At 45.9% G+C, this 24832-nt stretch overlaps 1 protein-coding gene across 7 annotated transcripts in view; it reads left to right on the forward strand.

Annotated features, from left to right (window-relative positions):
- The first annotated feature begins 14356 nt into the window (after positions 1 to 14356).
- Lypd6b (LY6/PLAUR domain containing 6B) overlaps positions 14357 to 24832 on the forward strand; it is a 169821-nt gene continuing 159345 nt past the window's right edge. For 5 of the 7 annotated variants that reach the window (XM_036186351.1, XM_036186352.1, XM_036186355.1 and 2 more), the window contains exon 1: positions 14357 to 14634. The gene's annotated coding sequence lies outside the window, so the exon portion shown is untranslated. Of the gene's footprint in view, positions 14635 to 14730; positions 15020 to 24832 lie in introns of those variants that run through there. The other 2 variants (XM_036186357.1, XM_036186354.1) reach the window with 2 other exon arrangements.

The following is a 24832-nucleotide window of genomic DNA, read 5'->3' on the forward strand; positions in this document are numbered from 1 at the left end:
CTTTCAAGTTTCAAAAGGCAACATCCATTTGTCGTTCACATTTCTTGATCTCTACAAGGGCCTAACAGAATTCACTGTACTTTTATTCACAGAGAAAGTTGGCTTTGATGTCTTTTAGAGATAATTCTGCTAGTTGCTGATCAGCCAGTCAGTTCATCTAGCGCCAGTCTTTATAAGACCTCCAATCTAATTTTCTCACACTGTGACTAAAAGCTAGGCATTTCATTGGAACAGATTATGTAGTTTATTCAAGCGGGTCCCTTAATCTCACTTTGACTATTAATTCTTTTATCAGGACAGTATGCTCTCAGGCCACTTTTTAAAAAGACCATGTTTATAAAATTTTCATTGTTGAAAGACTATTGCATCCTATACTCTAATTGGGAAAAAAAAAACCCACTTCTGAGCAGCCAAGCGGATGGTTACATTTTTGGTCATATGCTGCATGTTGCTGGTGTGTGTGTATGTCAATGTGTACTCTGCTCTGGATAATTACCATTTCATGCCTATTTCTTGCAAGTTTACTCTGAGGTGCTGTCTTGAGAACAGCCAGTGGTTTATACAATGACCTCCACCTGCAGGACCTTGGGTGCTGAGAGTGAATACAGTTATGATTGGCACTTAGAACAACAACAACAACAACAACAACAACAACAACAACAACTGCATTTTGGTCAGTTCTAGAGAATCCTGTATGGCCACACCTTCTCTTCAAATGCTGAGCAGTATTTGAACGGCAGGTAGTCTTAACAGAGGTGTCAAGACTTTTAAAGGATATAGAATCGTATGGTGAAGAAAATCAGAATTTGTAGAAATGTTGGAATAAATGAAGATATAAAAATGTTTGTCTAGAATGTAGATCCAGTAGCTCCTTGAAGCCTTCAGTACATGTAGAGAAGTGACTTTTCAGTCACAGGACACGACCAAGGCTTCACCAGAGCCCGAAGGGTGGGGTTTTTTCGGCTTCTTTTCCTAGAAGAACAGCTAAAGGAACATGAGGATTCAACAGTCCCTTCTATTGAAGGGCAGGCTTCATTGGGACTCCAGGTAAAGACATTGGGGAAGCTTGTTGTTAGTGGAAGTTTGTCGTTGGGCGGGTTTCACTACTGTGTCACATCCTGACCATCTTGAGCAAGCTAAAGAACCACCACTGTTTAAAACTGCTTCATAACATAATTTTGAGTTTTTAAACGAATATTGAGTAAGGACCAGATAACTGCCAAAGGAGGCACCATTCTATGAAGTCTGCTTAGTTCCTGGAAATTGTGTATCAATTTTGAACACTTCCATGTCTGCAGCTTCAAGGGGAATAGGGCTTTCCATAGAATTCTATATGTCTAGTTTGTAAAGTGTCATGTGTGCTGCAGATTTGTGTTATGTTCTGTACAGTAGAGTTCATTAAGAAAAATTGTGGACAAACTTGTTTCTGTGGTTTGATGGGGAGAATGGCAGTGTGTATTAAACAGCTATCCTGTGAGATAGAAATGTCCCCAAAGATCTGGAAGTAACCCTCCCTGGCTTTTGGAAAACTCTGGTTATCTCCTAGGTTCTAAATGAAGATGTACGGATACTCTGGCAGACTGCATGTGTATAATTTGAAAATACTCCAAACTGGACAATAAAACTGAGTTAAACTTTGACTGATCCAGTGTCATTATTGGAGCCTCAGTGGGGCATCTGGCTTGAAGTCAGGAAGTGTGTGTTGGCATGAACCATCTTTGGAAAGAAGTTCATTTCAAGGGAACAGCTACTCAACATATAGCACCACCCAAAATCAGTTCTTGGCTCTCTCTCTTTCTTCTTTCCTCCTCCTTCTCCTCCTCCTCCTCTGTTCCTCTTCCTCCTCCTCCTCCTTCTTTTTAGCTTGGTATCTGCCTACATTTGCTTTCACAGTAAAACTAAAATAATAATAATAATAATAATAATAATAATAATAATAATAATAATAATGTCTACCTTTATCTCTGAAAAATAGCTATGGATTTTAAGGGTCTTTTCTCATTAGAGTGACAAAATTAATGTTGGAAGGATTTGTTTTGGTTCATGGTCTCAGAGTGTCTCCACCATAGTAGGGAAAAGCGTGCTGAGAGGCTTAGCCATGGTGATGGGAGTACCTGCCAACATCATGGTTACTAGGAAGCAGAAAAAGGGGGCTAGAACTCCAAGCAGGTATAACCCTAAGTGCTCCTAGTGACCTGCTTCAGTCAGTGGGGCTCCACAGCCTTCAAAATGGTACTACAAGCTGGAGACCGAGTGATCGAAACATGAGCCTTGAGGGGACAGTTACGATTCAAATGGTGACATCAACTGTGTAAAGGCAAAATCAATCTAAAGCTCAGTAGGCCAGCAGGTGAATGTCTGCGTTTCTCCCTGCCTGAGAAAGATGCCTGTTCTCATGGCAGGCATGGGCACTGGTGTCCTTCATCTGAGGAGCCAGAGTCCTGTTTATGCTGAATGCCTCCTGGTGTCCTTTGAGAATAATTGAGCCATGTGCATTCCTGTTTTTCTTAGTTTTAAGGTACAAATCTGAAATCTCACAAGAAGGCACTAGAGTGTGAGGCCTTTGGAGAATAACCAATGACAGAATGCAGGATTATTTTGTTTAATAAGTTTATTTTTTTTTAAACAAAAAACCTTCCCTGCCCCCAGTCACCGGAGTCATATGACAACCCATAGAACTGCATGTGTAAAGCATCTTTATTCTTGAGGTTTTGTAGCTGTTACTAATATGCATGGGAGTCAGATAATAAACCTCTTCACTTTAACCAATTAAGAGTGGAAAAGATGGGAATGGAGTGAAGGTTCAGTGTTTAAGAACACTAGCTCTTCTTCTAGAGGACCCAGGTTCAATTCCCAGCACCCACATGGTGGCTCACAACCACTTGTAACTCCAGTCCCAAGGGATCTGATGCCCTCTTCTGGCCGTTGAGGGTACTGCATACATTTGGTGGACAGGCAGACATGCAGGAAAAAAGAGCCATTCAAAATAAAATGATTTAGAAGATTTTTAAACGGAAAAGATGAATGCTAAAGGAATGGTTAATAAGGGTAATGGTGGGCACTACAAATGGTATGCTTTTATGATTGATATTTGTGCATCTGTCTAGAAATTATTCCCCACATAACGCAGAAGAGGCAATATCCAGATAGGACATTGTTGAAGGTGACTTATGTGGTTAACTCCACTCCTGTTTAAGATGGGAAGCAGTCCTCTGAAAGAAGCAGATCACAAAGCACATTTCAGTGCCAACAAGGTGACCCCCACAGGTCAAGAAGGTGGCTCTGCTCTGCAGTGGGGCTCCCATGGCAGTTCCTGGGGGTAGGTCTTTCTCCAGGTCTCCTGTCCCTGGCTCTAAGCTGTACCTAAGTTTTCCCCAGACCCTCTGAACTGAAGCATCCTTGGGACAAAGTGAGGGGAAGAAATGTCTGTCAAAGCTGTCACTGGTGACGTGAGTGTGGCAGGCAGGATCCTGACATCTGTGACAGCCGTGTCTAGTAATGTGTCTAAGGTACACAATACACTGAACAGAAGTATTGCTCTGACACCTGAGATGACAATGTGGGGTCCCTGACAAGAGGCCTCTTGAGCTATGAGATTGACGCTCTCTCCTCGGCAAATCTGCAAAGAAACCCACCACTTTCTGTGTGGTTAGTTGAGCTCAGAATGACGTTTTAAAAACATAGGAAACCACTGTTGAGGGCTTCTCCTTACTGTCCCTTCAGTGGCAGAGGCTGGAATTCTGCATTTGTCTACTTTCCTCGAAAAAGGTGTGGTTTGGTTTGGTTTTTGAGTCCCTGATAATGTAGCACTTTCTAAACCCTCACCATATCCTTGATGGACTGAAAAAGATTCTCACTCTACAGCTCTTAAGAAGATTTATGCATAGTCAAAATGTTATTCCTACAGAATGTGTAAATTAGGGAAATCTACAGACTTGTTTTGGATGACATGTGACAGCATCAGGAACTTAAAATACCCAGAAAGCCACAGTAAGCAGTCAATTAATTCGCAAGAGCATTCTGGCTGTGTGCCAGACACTATTTTAAGTGCTTTACATGTATTAATCCATCTAATCCTTCTAATAACCCCATGAGGTAGGCACTGCTAGATTCTGTTCATGGGTGAGGAAAGGGTATAGAGAGGTTATGTAGCGTGCCCAAGTTCTCACAGCCAGCAAGAGAAGGAGCCAGGATTTAAAATCTAGTTCCAAAGCTTGTATGCTCAACAGCTAGTAAAACTGCCCCTCAAAAGAATGATTGTGTATGTGTGTGTTTCACAGATGGGTAAATAACCAGCACCCAGCCTCAGGGACCCCCCCCCCCCCACACACACACCTTTTTTAAAGAATGTATACAAACCTTTATACTTGAGTAAATTCTCACAGGAATTGAAGACGACCTTATCATTTCAATCACTTCAACCAGTCAAGAAACCACTTGGAATGATAACGAGGGGGGACGCAAGGGTGCCTGCGGACACTGAGCTCTGGGCTTGTAAAGGAAGGCTGCACCTCAGTGGTACCCTTGTCCCTGGCAGACTTTTGTTAATACATAATCCACTCAGAAGTGCATCCATCATTGTCCCAACATGACGTGTAACATCATGCATGTTTTTCTCTTCAAGACAGTAATCTTTGCATTTAAAGTATAAGACATAGCTCTTTGCTTAAGTCAGAAGGACCAGCATACTCCTGCCCTCCTTCACAGGTTCCCAAAGGTCTAGTGCTGGTAGACGGTGGTTCCTTCGTCCCCATGGGTATGGAAGGCCTTCTAGAGGCAGCCCAGACAGCCCCTGCTGAAAGCTGCTGCTCCACCCCCTGGCCTGTCATAATGATTAATTGGGCTTCATTTTAGGGCTTAAGTTTTAGAAAAAGCAAACATGCCAATCATACCACACATGTACATGCTAGCCCAACTACAGGAAGGGGTAGAAATAAAGTGGGGTTCCCTTACAAGTTCCCCACTTAGCCACAAATTCCCACTACCTGTGCCTGTCCTAAGAGGACTTTTCTGATGGGCTGTTAAGGATTGGCCAGGGAAGATTGGTTCCAGATAGTGTCTGGTTGATGGGATGCTAACTCCTCCAGCCAGCCCTGGCTCTTAGCTCCAGCATCCTTGTAGATACAAGATACTCCTAGAATCTAGATTATTGGGCAGTGATTCTACAGAATTACTCCACAATAGAAAGGAAGATGGGCTTGACCCTGGAGCCAACTCTGAGTTTCTGTTTGGCCAGCTACAGGATCATAAGCAAGCGTTTAACCTTGCAGACTCAAAGACCTCATGTACACACCCAAATTACTGAGATTTAGCTCACTGCCGCCTATACATTTCTTTGTGTTGTAGGGATCAAATGAGAATCCATAGGAAAGTAGTTTGTAATGGTGCTTCAATAGAAGTGAGTGCTATTATCACAGCCATTCTAGGAGAGGACATTTTCGCTGTGAACTCCAGCTGTTGCCTTTTCTGTATCTCCCCCAACACTTAGGAGAAGAACAGACCATAGAGGGGCCATTGGGAAGCACTGACTTCCTCCTTCCAATGAAGTCAAATCTCTTGTCCCCTGTCTAGAGGCTCCTTATTCTTCTCTGGTCAGCTGGGGGTGCTGTGACAAAATGCCATAGACTGGGTGACTCATAAATAATACATCTATTTCTCACCATTCTGGAGGCTGGGTGTCCACGATCAGGATGCCAGGGTGGGTGGGGTCTGGTGAAAACCTCCAAGTTGCATACTTTTGACTTCTCTGGTGTCTTAACATCACAAAACAGAGGTTCTTTGGAGATGTTTTCATAAGAGCACTAGCCTCATTCATGAGGACTCCAATCTAGTAACCTAGTTGCCTTCTGTGGTGTTGTTATGAGAATGGTCCCCCATAGGCTCATATATTTGAATGCTTGGTCACCAGGGAGTGGCACTATTTGAAAGGATTAGGAGGTGTGGCCTTGTTGGAGGAAATGAGTCATGGTGGGTGGGGGTGGGTGTGGAAGGTGGGAGGTGGGGGTTGGGGATGGGATTTGAAGTTTCAAAAGCCCATGCCAAGCCCAGATTCTCCCCCCTCCCCCCTCCCCGCCATGCGCCTAAAGATGAGGATGGAAAACTCCCAACTACTTCTCCAGCACCATGTCTACCTGCTTGCCACCTTTCTCTCCACCATGATGACAATAGGCTAAACCTCTGAACTGTTAGCAAGCCCCAATTAAATGCTTTTTAAAAATACGAGTTGCCATGGTCATTGTGTCTTCACAGCAATAGAATGAATAGTGACTTAGACACCTTCCCAAGGCCCCAGCTCCATGTACCATGACACTGGGATTAAGTTTTGGCATATGAGTTGGGGAGTGGGGGTGGGAACACACAAATGATCGCACCTCTCCACCCTCTTTCTGCTAAAGGAGAAGCAGCCATTAGTTACATGGGTAGAGCACTGTAAATAACTGCAGCGAGGTTTCAGGCTACTTTCCACTCTTTGCCTTGAGGCTTTTCACCCCAGAGATCTTATCAGGGTTTGAAACCTGACCTTGGGTTGTGGGCGGAGTCCATGCAGTTTCCCTTGGATGGAGGAAGAAGCCTGGGATGCCAGGAGATGAAATCCCAGCAGGATATCCGAAGGAGTTTACCAAGTCCCCACAGGGAACTAGGGACACTCAGAAGTCATTTAACTAAGTTGCACACAAAGCATGTTCAGCTCTGCCAGCATCTCGAATGTGTTCTATAGCAAGACCAGGTGAGGACTCCCTTCCCAACTCCACAGGCACAAGTAATTGTCCCCCATACTGCACTGACCTCTGTGCGCACCGGCTGCTGTACATAAATCTATGAGATAACTGTGGTCACAGACTTTGTTCTGTATGCCTTGTCTCTGGAAACCCATGAGAAACCTCATGTACCAGGAGGTGGAAGAACCTGTCCTTGTCATACTTTAGACTCCAGAGGGCAAGTGTCCTCTATTATGGTCTTTGATTGTAAATGGACAGTTCTTTGTCCTAACCGCCCAGTCCCAAATAACTGACTCAGAGGTTGAATATTACTTACACATGCTTAGCCAACAGCTCAGGCTTATTACTAGTTAACTCTGACATATTTCTATTTACGCTTTGCCACAGGATGGTACCTTTATGAGCATGGCGTGTTCATCTTCTGATCCCTCTGTGTCTGGCTGGCGACTCCTGACTCCACCCTCCTCCCTCTCAGGGTTCTCAGTCTGGCTCTCCCGCCTAATCTTATTCTGTTCAGCCATTGGCCAGTCAGCTTGTTTATTAAACCAATCTCAGTGGCAAGTCTTCACAGTGTACAAAGGGATTATTCCACAGTGTTTGACTCGTCGTCCATCTCAAAGGTTCAGGTTGATAGCTGTTACGGAATGCCACTCACAACTTCCCCCAAGAATTGTGAATGAAATAAACAGTGCCTTTCAAAGTGGCTTTCATTTAATTATGTGGAACAAATAAATTGAAGAGCTCTTAAAGAACACCTCAGCAAATGTATAGAGGCAACCTGAGGACCATCTGGCAGATGATAGAACAGCAGGATGGGAAGGGACCATGCAGAGCCATCTAGTTCTACTGAGGTCAAACGGCCCCACTCACTTCATGCATGTGGTCAGTGAAGGAGTCCAGGCCCAGAACAAGGGCTTCTCCTCAGGGTCCGTTCTGCTGCATCAACCTTTGTCACATGGAGACCAAAGCTGCACTTGCAGTACAGAAGCACCACAGCATTGGAAGCCTTTCTGACATGACTGGTCACATCCAGATGGACATCTGCTGTGGAAATGCCTTGCAACTGTCATTAGTTGCGTGTGTACTATGGGCCAGGGATCTTGGGACGAAGAGTGATTCCAGGCAATTTAGAATAGCACCCCTGTAGCTGCCTCTCTCCCTTGGTGAATCAAATGCTCCAAACACCTGGCTTGTGGGGGACCAGCCTCCACATTTATTTACCCCAGGGACTCTTGAGGGATAAGAGACTTCGTTAGAAGGAGGAGAGAAAACAGAAGGAAAACACAGGATAGACTTGTGTGGGCCTGGATCCTTATCCACCAGCCCAGAACTTTATTCTAAAGGTCTATTTATAACAATGCCAAGGGGTGGAACAAAAGACTTCCCCCATGCTAGTTAAACCCTTACAAACACCTGGTACCCAGGCCTGTGGTCCAATCAAACTCTAATGCAGTCCTGCTGGATACAGCCATGAGGAGACCTAGTGGGCTACAACACCAGCTCAATAGTTGATAGTGTGGGATTCTTTCCACAAACATTTGAATACAGTACTGGTTGGTTTTGGTCAACTTGTCACAAATCTCAACATATCTGGGCAGAGGGAACCTCAGTTGAAGAATTGCCTCCATCAGATTGGCATACAGGTATGTATGTCTATAGGGCATATTCTTGTTTAAGGATTAAAGTGGGAGGGCCTAGCTCACTGGTGGTGTAGAGTGATGCCATCCCTGGGCAGGTGGTCCTGGATTGAATAAGAAAGCAAATCGAGCAAGCCTTGAGAGCAAGCCAGTGTGCGGCATTCCTCCATAGTCTTTTCCTTTGTTCCTGCCTCCAGGTTCCTGCCTCGACTTCCCTCAGTGATGAACTGTAAACTGAAATAAACACATTCCTCCCCAAGTTGCTTCTGATCATGGTGTTTAACACAGCAACAGAAAGCAAAGAGGGACAGGCATCCACCTTGTATCAGCAGAATTGGGGAACAAGACGAAACTGAGCCTTCATTTTCTCAGAGCCAATTGCGATCTAGGCAGCAGTACTCTGTAAAGTGATATAGGGCCTTCCTGTGCTGGCAAGAAAATATAGGGGGAGGCCTGTGTGAAGGAGCCAGTGTGAAGGCTCCTGAGGAAGTGTCTGGCTGGAATATTAGTGGAAATTTATAGAACTTTTTTTACACAAAGAAGCTTCTTCATACTAATATGGAAAACTGCCCTTCCTCTACTTATTCAACATGGGGATGACACATTTGGGTTCCCTTCGAAACTAACATAAATCAGAGTGCTCAAGAAAAGATGTGTGGGTTAAGGAACACAGCCCCAGGAGCTAGTGATGTAGCTCAGAGGGATAATGTGCCTGTGAGCCTTGGGGTTTGACTGCCAGGACTTCCAAAAAAATGACAGGCGGACATTTGAATATTCGTGTTGCCAGAACTGTGAGCAGATCCCAAGTTAGCAGCCCAGGCTCCCATGCTGCTCTGAATTCAAGGAAAGGAAGGATGTTCCCAGCCACTGGACTTTAACCAGCCAAGCAAATTCCCTCTGGTCCCCAGTGGGACTGTGAAGGGTAAGACGGAACGATATGGCAGTGCTGGTTTCTGCTCACCTCAGGAGGGGCCCACCTCATCTTTTTAAAGTCTCTTCAAGGATACAGAGCTACAGTGTGCCACCTTGAAAATTCTGCAGGCTGGCCTAGGACGTGAGATGTATGCCCAAAGCACTTTGGGAAGGTTACTTCAACTTTTTTATTTTGCCACATCAGTACTCTACCATCAAAAATCTTAGGAAACTCAATCCTTGGCTGTCCTTGGTACACGTGGCGGGTTTCACAATCAATAAGAGATGATTCTGGATTTTTTTTTTTTCCTGATCACTCTTCAGCTGACATTCCCAGGAGCCCTGAAAAGGTTGCTCTAATAATCACTCCTGCTTTGTCTGCAACCCCATTATCACTTAGACCCAGCAAGGAAAAAAAGTGGTTCTCCAGGAGGGGACCATACAACTGCATGGCATTAACGGGACTCCTCCCCACCCCTGAAGTCCTAGGTCAGTGTTCACTGGTCCTGAGGGTGTGGCTTGTGTCACATTTCATAGACTTGTCACATGAACATGTGGCTGACTAGTTTCAGCTCTTCAAAGAGTGATGCTTCTGGTGATATTTTATTTGTACTGAAATATGATTTTATTTGTATGTTAATAAATAAAGTTTGCCTGGAGATCAGAGGCCACATATTGAGCCAAAAGCAGAAGTCAGGCGGTGGTAGCACACGCCCTTAATCTGACCACATGGCAGGCAAAGTCTCTGTGTGGTCAAGGACACAGCCAAGTGTGGTGACAAGGGCCTTTAATCCCAGTACCAACCATAGAGACCTGGAGGTCTGTATAGACAGGCAGTGACGAGGAAATCATGTGGCTGGGCTTAGAGCCAATGAGAAGGCAGAACAGAAAGGCAATAAAAATACAAGTCACACAGGCAGAAGCTTTCTCTGGGGAAGCTACTGCTGATGGTAAGCTAAAGCTACTCATGACTATTGCTTTGATCTCTTTGGCTATTACCTCTGTATTTGGCTCTGTGTTTCTTATTTACTAAGACTGTTTAGAATTTAATCTACAGATGCTAAATGTAATTAGAAGGAATTAAGTGGGAAGGGAAAGAACACCATAATACTGAATCCATTTGCAGGATCTGGGGTCCTGGCTGAGGACCCTGAGCCTTAGAACAGTGCCTGGTACCCAATAGCCACTCATTAAAGGCTAGTTATCTTTGTATTTTACATCTCCCAACTTCTTATTCAAACTTAAATGCTTGGATCCAGAGCCATGGAAGCTAAATCCTAGATTCTTGGTTCTTTTCTGACATGAATCTTTTTGGCTATTTCTCGATAGTACTCCCATGCTAACTATAATTAAATGAGTGGTTTCTCAGTGCCCAGAATGCTACACACATAGTGTCAATAAAAAAACGTACCAAGAGCAGAGTGTGGTTGGTGCATGCCTTTCATCCCAGCAGTCAGGAGGCAGAGGCAGGCAGATCTCTGTGAGTTCTAGGCCAGCCTGGTCTACATGTAAAGTTCCAGGGTAGCTAGGGTTATTCTAGAGGGACTTTGTCTCAAACAATACAAAAACAAAAACAAAGATACACCCTGGGGCTCAGTTTTAAAAGATTCTATCCCTCTTTAGATATTTTCTCTCTCTCAAGATTTATTTATTATGTATAATGTTCTGTCTGCATGTATCTTTGCTTGCCAGAAGAGGACACTAGATCTCACTATGGATGGTTGTGCATTACCATGTGGCTGCTGGGAATTGAACTTAGGACTTCTGGAAGAGCAGTCAGTGCTCTTAACCTCTGAGCCATCTCTCCAGCCCCAGATATTTTCTCTTTTTATTCATACTTCATTATTATTATTTATGTGTAGTGTATGTGTATATACAGGTTTGTGTGGAGGGGACGCTCATGCACATGTGCTGAGACCAGTGGTCCATGTTGGGTGTCTTCTTTAGTTACTACCCACCTTATATTTTGTGATAGGGTCTCTCACTGAACCTAGAGTTCAATGATCAGGTCAAAATCTTCCTGTTTCTGTCCCTCTAACCTCCTTCCCAAGTCCTGGGGTTACAAACCCGTGTGACGATGTCTGACTTCTACTTGGGTGTGCATCTGAATTCAAGCCCTCAAACTAAGCAGCAAACACTTTACACACTGAGCCATTTCCCTGCCTCAATTTTCCTTTCATTATTCCATCAGAGAACTAGAGATTGAGAAAAAGACAGAGCTCAAACATGATTTCCCTAGACATCGGGAAGAAGAGCATTAAATTGATCTATTTGCAAGAATTATCGGTTCATCCTAGAATCTTCAGATACCCTTCAGTGGTTTTGTCCCTTTCTCCAGATCTTTAATATCTAGGAGACACAGGTGGGCTCTCTGTACTGGCAGCCAGAGCCAAGGCAATGCAGCCAGGGCTCCATTTCCTGAGCCTGATGTAAATGGACCGCTCCGGTGTTTTGCAGGCTTTATTTCACCCAGCCTCCCAGCAGCACCAGACCTCCAGGTTTCACAAACCAAGTTTTAGCAAAGTTCCAGCAGAAATCTTGTGAAGTTTGGGGGCTACATCTTGTTCAAGCAGAAGAAATAGCTCATCAAGAAACATGTGGGCGGGAGAGTAGGCTCAGTGGTTAAGAACACTGGCTGTTCTTCCAGAGGTCCTGAGTTCAACTCTCAGCAACCACATGACAGCTCACAACCATCTATAATGGGATCTGATGCCCTCTTCTGTCATGCACCTGTACATGCAGACACAGCACTCATACATAAAATATATAAATAAATAAAAATTTTAAAATGTTTTTTAAAAAAGAAACACACTGAACTTGTCCTAGTGCTGAGAATAAGTGACTGAGTACCCATCCCTAAATGGGACACCTTCCTCAATACGCTCCTCCCTGGTTCAGAGGGTATTGGAGAGAATGTAAGAGCCAGATGATGGAGAAGGGCGTTGGGAAATGCAGACTTCTGGCCTTGATGTAGCTATTGCACTCATGAACTCTTACAAGCTGTGGTTCCCTGCACAAACCCTACACAAGGTTAATCCAGCCAACATAGGTAGGGGAGGTGCTCTCCCAACCCCATTCCCTCCTGAGGAGGTCTTGGCAATTGATGGCAGCCAGGGGAGGACAATTATTCTTTTGTTTTTAAATGTGTGGCCGCTGGGAGATTGCCCATGCTTCAGTGAGTAACCCCACCCGCATACACATATGGGCAACACTAACTGGATTTAGTGGGCCATCAAAAAAGGAAGAGGAAAAAAAGAAAAGAAAACATGAAATTGGGAAGGAACTGCGTTGGGGGAGAACTTGGGGGAATGGGTGAATATGATAGTGTTTCGTTGTATACATGTATAAAAACCTCAATAATAATGAAAAATTATATATATATGTATATGTATGTATGTATATAATCCTAAGCAAACGGAAAAAACATATGGCAAGTAGGGAGAGGAACAGGAGGGGGAAGGAGGGGGGGAACGGGGAGGGGAAAGGAAGGTTCTGGGGTAGATTTGTGTTTTCTGGAAGGTTTTCATTCAGCCTTTCGGGGTGGCATCACTCACAAGGCTGTCCCAGCCAGGATCACATACACACACCAGAGGATCTTAAATCACACGCTCCACTGACAGAAACCAAAACATAAAGAGGGTTGGGCCTGCTTCTCCTGGGTGGGACCTGGAGCGGCTCCTTTGTTCAGCCCCAGCTGCTGGCGCAAGTGGCTGACCCATAGGGCAGGCCCTGCCATGGCTCCACCCTGGGACACCAGCCTCCGCATCTGTCATGGGGGAAAAGCAGCTGTGGTTAGGCACACCTAGGTGGGGCATCCTCTGTAACTTTTTTTTTTTTTTTCCCAGGATGGCCTGTCTAGTGTAACCAGGCTACCCAGGTAGCAGAAGCCCTTAAATACTCCCTTGTGTAGATCCACTGATGAGAGAGGGCCCAGACTTGACAGTGTCGAGCCTGTAGTCAGGGGAAGAGATGGAGCAGTCCACTTGGCCCTGATATCACCTTGGCAAAACACCTTCAATTTTTGCCTTGGAAGTTTAGTGTGCAGTCATCGAATGGTCCTGAAATAGTTACAAGAAGGATGGGCTCTGTGCATCTTTAAAGCTGAGCAGGGCTTTCCTCTATCAGACTTGAAGTAGATGTCTCTGTGACTCCATAAATGAAGCCAACGTGGGACTAGCTGCACTGCACAGACCTTAAGTGTGTGTTAAGGTCATCTGTCTGTTAAATGGAAGACTTTGAAAAATACTCCACTCTTAGAATCTGTCAGGGACCTCGGTAAATGCCGTTGGCTTAGGTGCAACTTGACATGCAAAAGCACCATGGGTCTCTAGAGACCACATCCATGCCTAGTCTCTCAGATCTGCCCCTCAGCCAAGTTTTCCTAGTAGCAGGCCACTCTGCTGTCTTTGGAGATCCAGGCCTGGACCTCAGGGTCGGTTCCCACTGGTGAAGTCAGGTTATTCTGTTCTGCGAGTCCCTCTGCCTGCCACCTCTTCCTAAGTTCGAGAGTTGGCTGAACTAACTAAGACAGTTATCCTGAGAGTGAAGGCCTCCTACAGACTGTCTGGTTGGAAGTGTTGGGAAGGAAAGGGATACAGCCAGCGGCCTGCAAGCCAAGAAGCTTGCTTTCAAATGATAACACAGAGGAAGGCTGGTGCCAGCCTAGCCTGGGGACCATACCTCCGGCATTCTGCTTTCAACCGAGCCCTGGGCTGCTCTGGGTTTGTACAAGGCTTTGGCGATTCAGCACAAGAGAAGCAAGGTTGGATTTACTATCCAGAGCTGGGGAGGACATCGCAGTCGGGATTTTTCTCAATTATAGCATAATGCATTCTTTCAAAAGAGGATGAGACCTCGTTTGAGTGGTGGATGAGGCCTGAGAAGGGTAGGATCGAAGGATCTCAAAGACCTGAGTTCTGTTTCTGAAGTAAGTTGCACTCCTGGCTTCACCGTTTCAACCCTGAGGGACTCGCACCCCGCTCTGTGAGGACAGCAGGCAGTATCCCTCTTAGTCTGGCTGCTCCGCGAGGGTCTATGCGTTTTCCCCAACCGGCCAGGCTAGGTGGGAACCGCTCTTCTGCTCGGGTGCATTAAGCGACCTACTCGCGTTCGCTCGGCTTCTTGCCACCCGGCGCAGGATCCAGGCGGCGTTCCCAGGCGTGCACCCGGGGCCGCTCCCCTCTCCCCGCGGGAGGCTCTCACCTGCCTGCCCGCCCCTCCCGGTCGCCCCAGGTGGCTCGGGGTTGGGAGGAGCTGCGCCCCGCCCCGCGCGGTCCCAGCCAACGCCAGCCCCGGGCGGGTGCCGCGAGCCCAGGCTGGGAGCCGAGCGAGGCGCCGGGAGTCCGCCGCGGGCCGCGACCGCGTAGGTGAGCCGGGCGGGCTCGGCGGGGTGGCCGCGTGCGGGGCTGCAGAGCCGGGGCTGGGAGGGGCGAGCGGCTGCGGCGGGCGCCGCGCTACGACCCGCGGAACCCAACGCGGGACTCTCCGAGCCGCAGGGGACCGCAGGGGCGCGCAGCTGCCCACATCTGGACGCGCCGGGCGGAGCTGCGCCGGTCTCCCGCTGACTCCCCGGCCGGAGGCCACGGCAGGGGCTGGGGCCGGACCGCACGGCCAAGTGCGAGCCAGCTCCCGCCCTTCCCTCTGCGGCGCTTCATCCCCGCCCGCGGGAGCCGCCGCTCCCCTTGCCTGGCGCTTTACTTTGGCTGTGAAATCACTAACCAACACATTGGTTAGTTCCAGGGGGCAGACGTAGTAAGTCCGCACGGGTCTGTGTGCCCTGGGGTGTGGTGGGGTGAAGGGGTGCTGCCCACCTCCGGGTGCCTGGTGATCAGAGTGATGAAGTGGGAAGAGTAGTCCGGAGTGGTGTTTAAATTTCAGTTCACTGACTAGCTAGCTCTGTGACCTTGAGCAAGCTCTTTAACTTCTCTGAGCCTGTTCCCTCAAATAGGCATTATAATCATCAGATGGCCTTAAATTATTTGACACCCCATGAGGTGCCTAGCATGCTTGAGGGTTTGTCCTCCATGTTTATCCTTCAGGTATTAACACATTCGACACTTCATGTCTCCAGAGACCCCAGCATCGTTCTGAATAGAAGGCATCCAGGGGGAAAGTGATAGCGCCTCTGTGCCTGGGAAGGGTGGGCACCATCCTGACTATTTGATGGTGGCAGCGGTGGCATGGGGTGGGGCTGTTCTGACTGCCAAGATCAAGAGGGTCAGTGCACATGTTCCCCTTGTAGAAGGGTATAATCATCCCGCTCCTGCCACTGGGAACTGTGAGAATTCCTTTCTTAGAATTCGGGTTTGGTGATTTGAAAGTTGCCTTATGCAATGTAGGAATTGACTGAGTCCTCCAAATGAAAAGTTGAGGGGTAGAAAGATATGGCCACTCCTATGAGCTCCCTCAGGGGGCATCTCAATTCTTCCCCTCTAGGCTGACATGTTCTTTGGTATGCGGTGGTCAATAGAGCTGGCACCTTATCTTCAGGCCTATCTTTGAAGGAAATGAGAGGAGAGAAGGAGGAGAGAGGGAGGGAGAGATAGACATTTTATCCTCCAGCAGACCTTCCTGGTGCACTGGACACAGTAAGGCCAAGCCATCTTGGCACATAGGGTATGGATTTCCATAACCGGAGTAGACTTGTATTGGCCAGGTGCCACCAACACCATGGAGGATTAACTCAGCTACTGGGGTTGACCGCTCTGTCTCAAGTGTAGGCTATTTGGAGGCCTGCTCTCAAGAAGTAGGTTCAATTCTGGGCAGCCAAAAATAGGACTGAGTGTTGCACTGTGTCGACTTTTCCTTGAGGATACCTCAAGGAGGCCTTGCTTATACGTGTGGACAGCCTAGGTGCCAGCCTGTCAGGGCCAGGGCTGGAATTTCCAGCTTTCAGCCCTTGCTTTATTCACTCAATCATTCCTCATCTAGTCAGTTCCCAGCACATGCCAGAGCCTCTGTGAAGAGGGAGGGTGGATGCTTTGAGGAAAGGTGTATGTGCAGATAACACTTGTCTCGCTGGGGACCTTGTGAAGTCCTCCCAAGCAAAGCGTAGTTTAGCTCTAAATTGGAAATGAACAGGCTGCGGAGCAGAAGCCGTGAAGGATCTGTCCTGGTCACAGGGTAGGGCACACTTTAATATATGCTGCTTTAGTTAGGTCACATTATTGTTCCCCTCAGGGTGTCTGAGGGTGGGGAAGGGACAGTTTACAGCTCTGGGTGCCTTCTAGAAATTTCTCTAAGTTTCCCCTGACCTCCATGGGGACCAGGGATCCTATTGCCTTCCTTGACATAATAGCAGAGGGAAAGACAGGGCTTACTCCTCAGTCTCCTTTTAGATAAGAAAATTAAATTTCCTTCCTTCTTGTCATTGGCCATGTACCATTGACTGGAATGGGCAGTCTGCCCCTAGAACAATCCTTAGCAGCAGAGCTGGGGCAGTGCTTGGTTTTGCCAGACATTCTTCTGAGCTGGGGTAGGGCTCATCTCCCCCGGGCTCTGTGTCTAATATGATCAGAAGTTTGCATGCAAGGGCCAAGGCAAGGGTGGGCACCCAGTCATACCTCCTGAAAATCTAGGGTTCAGGCCAGGAGGAAAAGCAGAGGATGTGGGGGGGGGGCAGGAAAGGAGCTAAGCATAGCATTAGCAGGAAAGACAGGGGTGCCCTGTGTTGGACCCCTATGGTGTCACTCAGAGTCATAGGCCCATTTGTCAGACAACTCACTCGTGAAACCTGGAAAAGGCTTTGTAAGCTCTCCCCATGCCCCTTTGCATGAGTGACAGTTTTCCATGTATCACTGTCATTTAGTGAGAGATAATGGCTCACTCTTTTGGAGGAGTTCCAGGAGGGGCCATGTATAGCTAAAATCTCACAGATGACTATGGTCTTCCCCTAGCGATCCACCCTAGCCCAGGGCCTCCTCAGTTCTCCTGAGAGCACTCCTTTGCTCAAAGCCATGGCGCAGTTTCAGCATTGTTACCTGCCTTCAAACAGGCTGGGGCTTGGTGAACATGCAGCTAGTGGTAGATCCTGGATTAGAAAGCAGGCTTCCTTGTCCTGAATTCAGTGCATGACCTTCAGTGACAGCGTTTAGTGCTGCTCTGAAGTCACGTGTGTTGTCCGTTTTCACCAAAGCGCTAGGTGACTGATGCTTTTTGTTTCCACTGGACATGGTGGGTATCAGTGGACATTTGGTGTTTGGCTGCAGAACCTGGACAATGCGGCTTCCTACAATCCCCTCTCCTCAAGACCCAGTTCATCCAGAAGCCGCCAGAATGAGTGCTCACTGATCCTGGAGAACGGAGGTGGGGAAGGCCAGCTCAAACAGCTATGTTTGTTAGGATCACTGTGCAGATGTGGCAGTAGTCACCCCACAAAGCACCTACTGTGCGCCGCACACAGTTTAAAGTGTGGGGAATCCAAAATCCTTAAAGATGAGAATGGCGTTGTTCTCATGGAGCTTACAGTCCCCCAGAAGGAGACATACCTCTGTTTTAGGTAACATTTTGGATGCGGAGCAGTGAGGTATTGAAAAGGGAGTTAGTCAGGTAAAGAGTGTTACTGGGACGCCTGGTCACAATCCTGGAAGTCTTACTTCTGGCAGAGAATTCTGGCCTGAGCAGGAATGGTTTGGGGCAAAAAAGGACAAATGTTCACCTAGAGGCCAGTTAAATATCAAATTACTTAGAGTATTTTATTTTTCTTTTAATGTGCACATGTGTTTTTATGCAGGTGGTTGTGTGTGTGTGTGTGTGTGTGTGTGTGTGTGTGTGTGTGTGTGTGTTATGTGTAAGTGTTATGTGTGTGTGTTATGTGTGTGTGTGTGTGTGTGTGTATGTGTGCTTGTGTGCACTTGTGCACAAGAGGACAGCCTCAGGAACCACATTATGTTTGTGAGACATATAGTTCCATCTTGTTTGTTTGAGACAGGGTCTTGCTGGCCTCGGCTTGCTAGTTTGGCTGGGTGGTGAGCCCTAGGGATCTGCCTGTCTCTACCTCCCCAACACTGGGATTGCAAGTGCAACCACTGCACCTGGCTTTTTTGTGTGGGTTCTGGGAGTTGAACCCAGACTCTCATGCTTGAGTGGCAAACACTTTCCCGACTGAGTCATCTCCACAACCCCTAGCTTTTTCCTTTTTCAGCTGAATTTCTTTCTTTGTTAGATCTTACTTTGTTCCTATAGTGACTTGCAAAACAGTACGAGGTGATGAGAAATGAGTGAAGAAATATGAGCAAAGGGCAAACAGGACCATTCCTTTTATCATTTTGCTCCAGAATTGTTTAGTTTGGGTGGTAGAGAAAGAGGAAGTATGGTTACATTACAAATGTGCTCATTCATGCTCAGGCTCATTATTTGAATAGTGAGAAAATAAAATTTGAAGCCTTAGACAATTATAATCGTTTCTGCATTTCAAAGAACCATTCTTATCTCATAGGAAAACTAGTCCCTTTCCTAAGAATTTATATGGAATTTATCTCATGAGTTCAAAGTCTTAACAATGCTCCCATTTTCCTTTATAAATTTCATACATTCATGTTTTACATTTAGGTCTATAATTGAGTTAAGGTTTGAATAAGGTGTGAAAATGGGTCCAAGACTTTTTGGGCATGTATAAGCTCAATTATTTTAGCACAAGTTATTAAAAGGACCAACATTTCCCAACTATTTCCTTGGGTATTTAAAGGAAAACCAGCCAGGGGCCAGCAAGATGGCTCTGTGTGTAAGGACACTTGCTGCCAAGCTGGACAGCCTGAACTTGATTCCTGGGACCCTCTTGGTGAAAGGAGAGAACTGACTTCAGCAGGTTGTTCTTAGACCTTCAGATAGATAGAAAGATAGACGGATGGATGGATGGATAGATGGATAGATGGATAGATAGATGATAGAGATATAGATGTAATGCTTAAAATATATTTTATTTTATCTAATTTTAAATATTAAATACATTAAATAAAACATCATAAATATAATGATTCATTGATTCTGGAGCCCTTGTATGCTGCTGATCTAACATTGTACTATGTGTAAATATTACCGTCTCTGGACTGGATTGTTTTAGGGCCTTTGGAAAGTGGGTAATCTTGTTGACCAGTGTTGTTCTTTTTCACTAATGACATGCTTCGTTAGTTCCTTTGTCTTTCTATGTGAATAGTAGGATCAGCTTGTCAATGTCTACAAAAGTTCCCTGGGGGTACAGGTAATCTGTAAATTGATTGATATGTTAAAATATTTGAGTCTTGCAATCTATAAATATGGCATCTATATATCTCTGTCTCTATCTATCTATCTATCTATCTATCTATCTATCTGGTTTCTATCATTGGATTTTTTTTTGATAGATTTTAGAAAAAATAGTTTTGTGCATAAGGTTTTGCTATGTTTATACCTTAAGTATTTAATTTTGGGGTTTTCAGTGACCATACAGAAATGTTTATTTTGGTATACTGAATTTGTATCCAGTGAACTTGCAGAAATCGCTTCTTGTATATTGTAGCAGATTGGTTGGTAGAGTCATTCAGGTTTTTTACAAAGAGAATCACATGCTCTGCGAATAGCAGTCATTTTCTTTTCCGATCCTGATGTCTTTCTGGCTTGGCTGTTCCGGCTAGGAAGTCTACTACGTTTGGGTGTGGTGAGAGCAAGCCCTCGCTTTGTCTCTGTCAAAGGGAGGAAACAACCATTTCAATGTAATCTTTCAAACTAAAGCAGGCCGTGGACTTGCAGGCTATGCTGACTCTTGTTTTAGACATTCACTTGTCTGTGTTGGCAATGAAAAATAGATGCAGACTTCCCAGTCGGCAGCCTGTTTGTCATTGCAGTGGTTTAAAGACACCCCTTCACTGCTTGTTTTGTTTGCAGGCCTTTTGACAAGAACTTTTCCTCCTCTTCCTCTGTAGTCAGCATTAAATTTTCTCTCCTTGCATCTAAGATTTTCTTTCTGTTTTGGTTTTCAGGTTTTTGGCTCTGGTGTGGGGGATGCTCAAGACTGCTGTATGCAGGCACATGCTTGCTAGTTATCTAGCCCGGCTTTCTTAAAGTTCTTGGATTTGTGGTTTGTCATTTTGGAAAAGTCACAGCAGCTTTTTTTCCCCTTTATTCTCCTCCGCCCTCTTCTGAAATTCCAGCTACAGTTTTTGGGTTAGCTTTCTTTCTTGTCCACTGTGATCTGTTTCCTTTGTTCACTGCTTGCTCTTCTTGTTTCAGTTTGGGTAATTTCTATTCACTTGTTTTCAAGTTCGCTATTATTATTATTATTATTTCTTAACTTGGCTGTGGGAACTCTAAGAGAATCCTTGTTGAGAGCATTTTTTTTTTCACAATAGATTCTTTTCTTTATGGTCCCCCCCCCCCCCCCCCCCGTCCCCGGTGCTGTTAAAATAACCCATTTCCCCCCATGGACAAATGATCGCGTTATCTACTCATTCCACTGGAGTCTTTCATAAATATGATTGTTTTCCATTCTCTCCCTGATAGCTTCAATGTCCACATGACATCTGTTTCACTTCTGTGGATTGCTTTATGGCTTTCAGCGCGGTTTTTCCTTGCTGTTCAGATGCCCTGCAATTCTTTTGTTGTTGAGAACTAGACATTGGTAGGACATTGGAGAAAGAGGTAATTCTTCTGCCTGGACCTGGGCATGCCTCCCCATTGCTGTGTTTTGTTCTGTGTGAGGACCCGGGCAGTCTAGCCTGTAGTCATAGGATCTGAGGCACTTCCATGCCCCAGACTCTGCGTTCCTCTACCAAGGCCTTGCTTGTGTTTGGGGTTGGCCTCGGAGAGGTCTGTCTCCATGCGCTCCCAGCTCTCCCCTTGAATCCCTCTGTCTGTTTCTTGAGGCTTGCAGGTGCATCTGCCCAGGCGAACAAACGCTTACGTCTTATTGTCCACAGGTAACACTTCTCCTTGGACTGGGCTAGTCCGCTCTCTGTCAGTTGTTCACTGGATTTGTTTAGGCTATGAACTTGAAGTTTGTGCAACCTTTTGTTTGGCATAAGTGTGAGACCCCCTGCAGCTCTGTACATCTTGGGCAGAAATCAAAAAACCCCAATTTTGTGTTTTAAGCCTGTTTTTCTTTAGTGATCTTCATGGAATATCTTGGCATTGGTTCTTTTCTCTCAGGGCTCTATAAAATCCCTGTATGTCTTACACATCTAAAACATGAGACCAGTGGGTCTCACTTGGGAAGTGTTGTGTCGGGTCCCAGAGTCCTAGAAGATATTCTTTGTGATCTAGTCATAAGTATGTTTTAAACATTCCTTGAGTGGTTCTGGCATTCATCTAGGCTGAAAAATTGTTGTCTAAATATTAGATATTGCTTCCCCTTTCATGGGGGTGGTATTTTGATATAAATGGCCAAATGAAACTTCAGGCTGTGTAGACCCCCCCCCCCCCATGGCATTGTTTCCCTCCTCTCATTGTGCCTCAGTGGGAGGAGTTGCCTGTGATCTAGGATGACGCTTTTACAGAATGGACGGGTGTGTGTGTGGGGGTGAACTTAAGAGTTCTCATCCGGCTTTCCGATTCTTGCATGAATACCCTTCAGGACAATCAGTGGCTTGGGTGCTACATGAAGGTTTTGGGGGGCTGTACCATTCTCTGCCTTGCAAACTATTTGAAAGAAATCAATGATCTTGTGCCTATGTAGGCACACACACACACACACACACACACACACACACACACACACACACACGCATGAACACACGTGCCCATGGCAAGCATTTTATGAAACAGTACTTACTTTCCTTGTGTGTCCTGAACTCTTAAATTCATTTTACACTGCACAAATATGTTGCTTCTTGCAGAATGAAAAATACCTGTCCAGCCCATCTCTCCTCAAGCTATTGAAGCGTTCAGCACAGTCCCCGTGCTGTCCCAAAGCACTCTGGGGTTTGGTATATGTGTTTCTTCCAGCAGTGTTGTGAGCTTCTCCCCATCCTGGCCAGTTTAACGTACCAGGCACTGTGGGAAGTGCTGAGTGAGGGGCCAGTGACATGTCATAGCTGGGCCTGTGTAAGAATTCAGTGGATGAGTTCTCTTAGAGGTCACATATATAAGAAAGTGCATGCTCCTGGACAGGAGACAGCCCATTGGGGGCTTGAAGGTACTTGTGGGACATATGGAGAAGAGGGTACTTGGAGTAGAGAGGATGTGACAGAGGAGAGAGCTGCTTTAGAAGTTTCCAAGCTTTGTCATCCTAGGACTTGGAGCCACAGGGTCTGAGTGAAGACAGAGGTTAAGTTGAAAGGGGAAATGTAATTTAGACTGCTCCTGTAATCACAGCCCACAGAAGGCAATGGACTTGACTCCCCTCACTCCTTCATCCCACCATGTGTGATCCTTTAGGTACCCGGACTCAGACAAGGCCAGTTTGTTGGTTGCTTGAAAGGGTGATACTCAACGTACTGGGGGCCACTTCAGGGCTGCGTGCTCTAGCCCTTGAAGCTCTTGTGTCTTGTGTCCAGTGAACACCCCTAACCCCTGGTCTAGTTTTGTTTGCTCTCTCCAGTCGGGGGGGGGGGCTTCAGCAGATGCATTGCTAAGAAAACTTGTTCTCAGAGCACATCACATTAGGACTCTTAATGACCTGTCTCTCTGGTGAGGTAGGCTGAGTGTTGTTATTCACAGTGAGAAGCACCAGCGCCACAGGATTGTGTAAAGGCCGGATGCTCCTAGATGGATGTTGAAAACATGGCATCATGCTGGGCCTGTGTGCTAGAAAACAGGGGTGGGTACACTCCACAGAGGAGGTAGTGTGTGGTGTTAGCTCCTTAGCTGGGATCTGGGAGCCAGGTCCTCATCAGCTGGCTGCCGGAAGAATTAGAACAGGGTGGAGGTTATGAGAGACCCATTGCTGTGCCTACATAGGGTGGCTGTTCGTGTGACGTAGGAGCAGACAGCATCAGTTCTCCCTAGAATCTAGTGCCAGATGACTAGCTGATAAAACAGTGGGAAGCTACGGAATTCTTTGTATTCATTTTTGCCTTGGCAGCTAGGAAGCTTGGAACTAAATGTAAAAATAATTATAGTGATAGTTTTATTTCAAGGGATAAGTATAAATATTCTTGTCTTATTAGGATTTTGCCTTTTTTAAAAAACATTTTTTAAATTTTTTATTACCGTAATGATATGTGTTCATTATTAAAAACATGACGTAACAATTTCTAATCCCAACTGCATGTTTTCCTTCACACCGTCCTGACTTTCATCTTCCTCATAGTCATTATCATTATCATTCTAAGTATATATGTGTATATGTCTACATATATATCATGAAAATGAAATACCACCTTTCATACTGTATTAAAACTCACTTTTAAGCTTAATACTTAATGAACTTTTCTGGTGCCATGGAGTCTTTCCTTCCCCATTGTCCTTGGCTGATGGTCCATGTCCTCGTGAGGATGGATCAGGTTGCTCTCAAAGCTTCAATTTGGCTTTTTGCTGTTATAAACAGCCCTGCCAGCTACATTCTTATAGTCAAACCTCTGAACGTACCCACCATGATTCTCTTGGAATAAGTTGCTGAAAGTGTCATAATTGAGCAAAGAGAAGGTTTTTTTAAGGCTTTGGATACATATCTCCACATTGTCTTTCAGAAGGCGTGAACTGCTCTATCTTGCTGCCTAGTTTGAGAAGCCTCGTTCTCAAGCCTCCTCCTCTGTAACAGGATGTTGCTTTTTTAGGTCTGTATTAAGAGGTAGGGCTTCTGTACTTGAAGGAGATAGACACATCTTTCTTTGAAGGCTGCTGTGTAAATCTGGACAAAAAGGAACAGACATCTCCATGTTATCACTCTCGTAATCCATCAAAGTGTGTGATAACTGGAGAGGGCTTCGTGATAGAAGCTGCTGAACTCGGAGCAGGTAGAGCGATGTTCTTGTCTGGCTTGGCGTGCCCTCTTCTCCCCCACCTCCCTAGCCTGGGGTGCAGAGGTTCAGCCTGGGTGAGGGAGATCGTGGGACCAGCTCCTACTGCTGCTGCCAGGACCACAGAGAACCTCAGAGTGAGTGAGTGACTCCTGGGTCACCTTCAGTTTTCATTTGCTTCTTCGTTTTTTCAGATGTGTTTTATTGTTTGTGTGTGAACATGCATGTGTGCATGTGTATATATGTACACATGCTTCTGCAGGCCAGAAAAAGGCAATTGGGTCCCCTAAAGCTGCAATTACAGGTGGTTGTGAGCTGCCTGGTGTGGGTGCTTGTGAACTGAACTCAGATTCTTCGCAAGAGCAGCAAGTGCTCTTAACCTCTAAGACATCTTCCCTTGCCCCACCTTCCATTTCTTAAGTCTCCACTTAAAATAGTTATTTTATTATAAACATTTGCTTATTGTTGAAAAGCTGAAAATGAATATAGAGAAGAAAATGGAAAGCATGCACCAGCTTACTTGGTGTTGGCTCGTTCCAATAGGACTTACCAATTTGATGGAGACCCGGTTCCTCCTTGTACATAGCCACTGTCTCAATATGGTGACTGAGCACTTGACGTGGTGCTGGTGCCACTGAGGAACCTGGGCATGGTAGTGCTGGCCAGCCAGAGCTACATGGCAAGACCCTGTGTC

The sequence above is a fragment of the Onychomys torridus genome, chromosome 4 (assembly GCF_903995425.1).
Source record: "Onychomys torridus chromosome 4, mOncTor1.1, whole genome shotgun sequence".
NCBI lineage: Eukaryota > Metazoa > Chordata > Mammalia > Rodentia > Cricetidae > Onychomys > Onychomys torridus.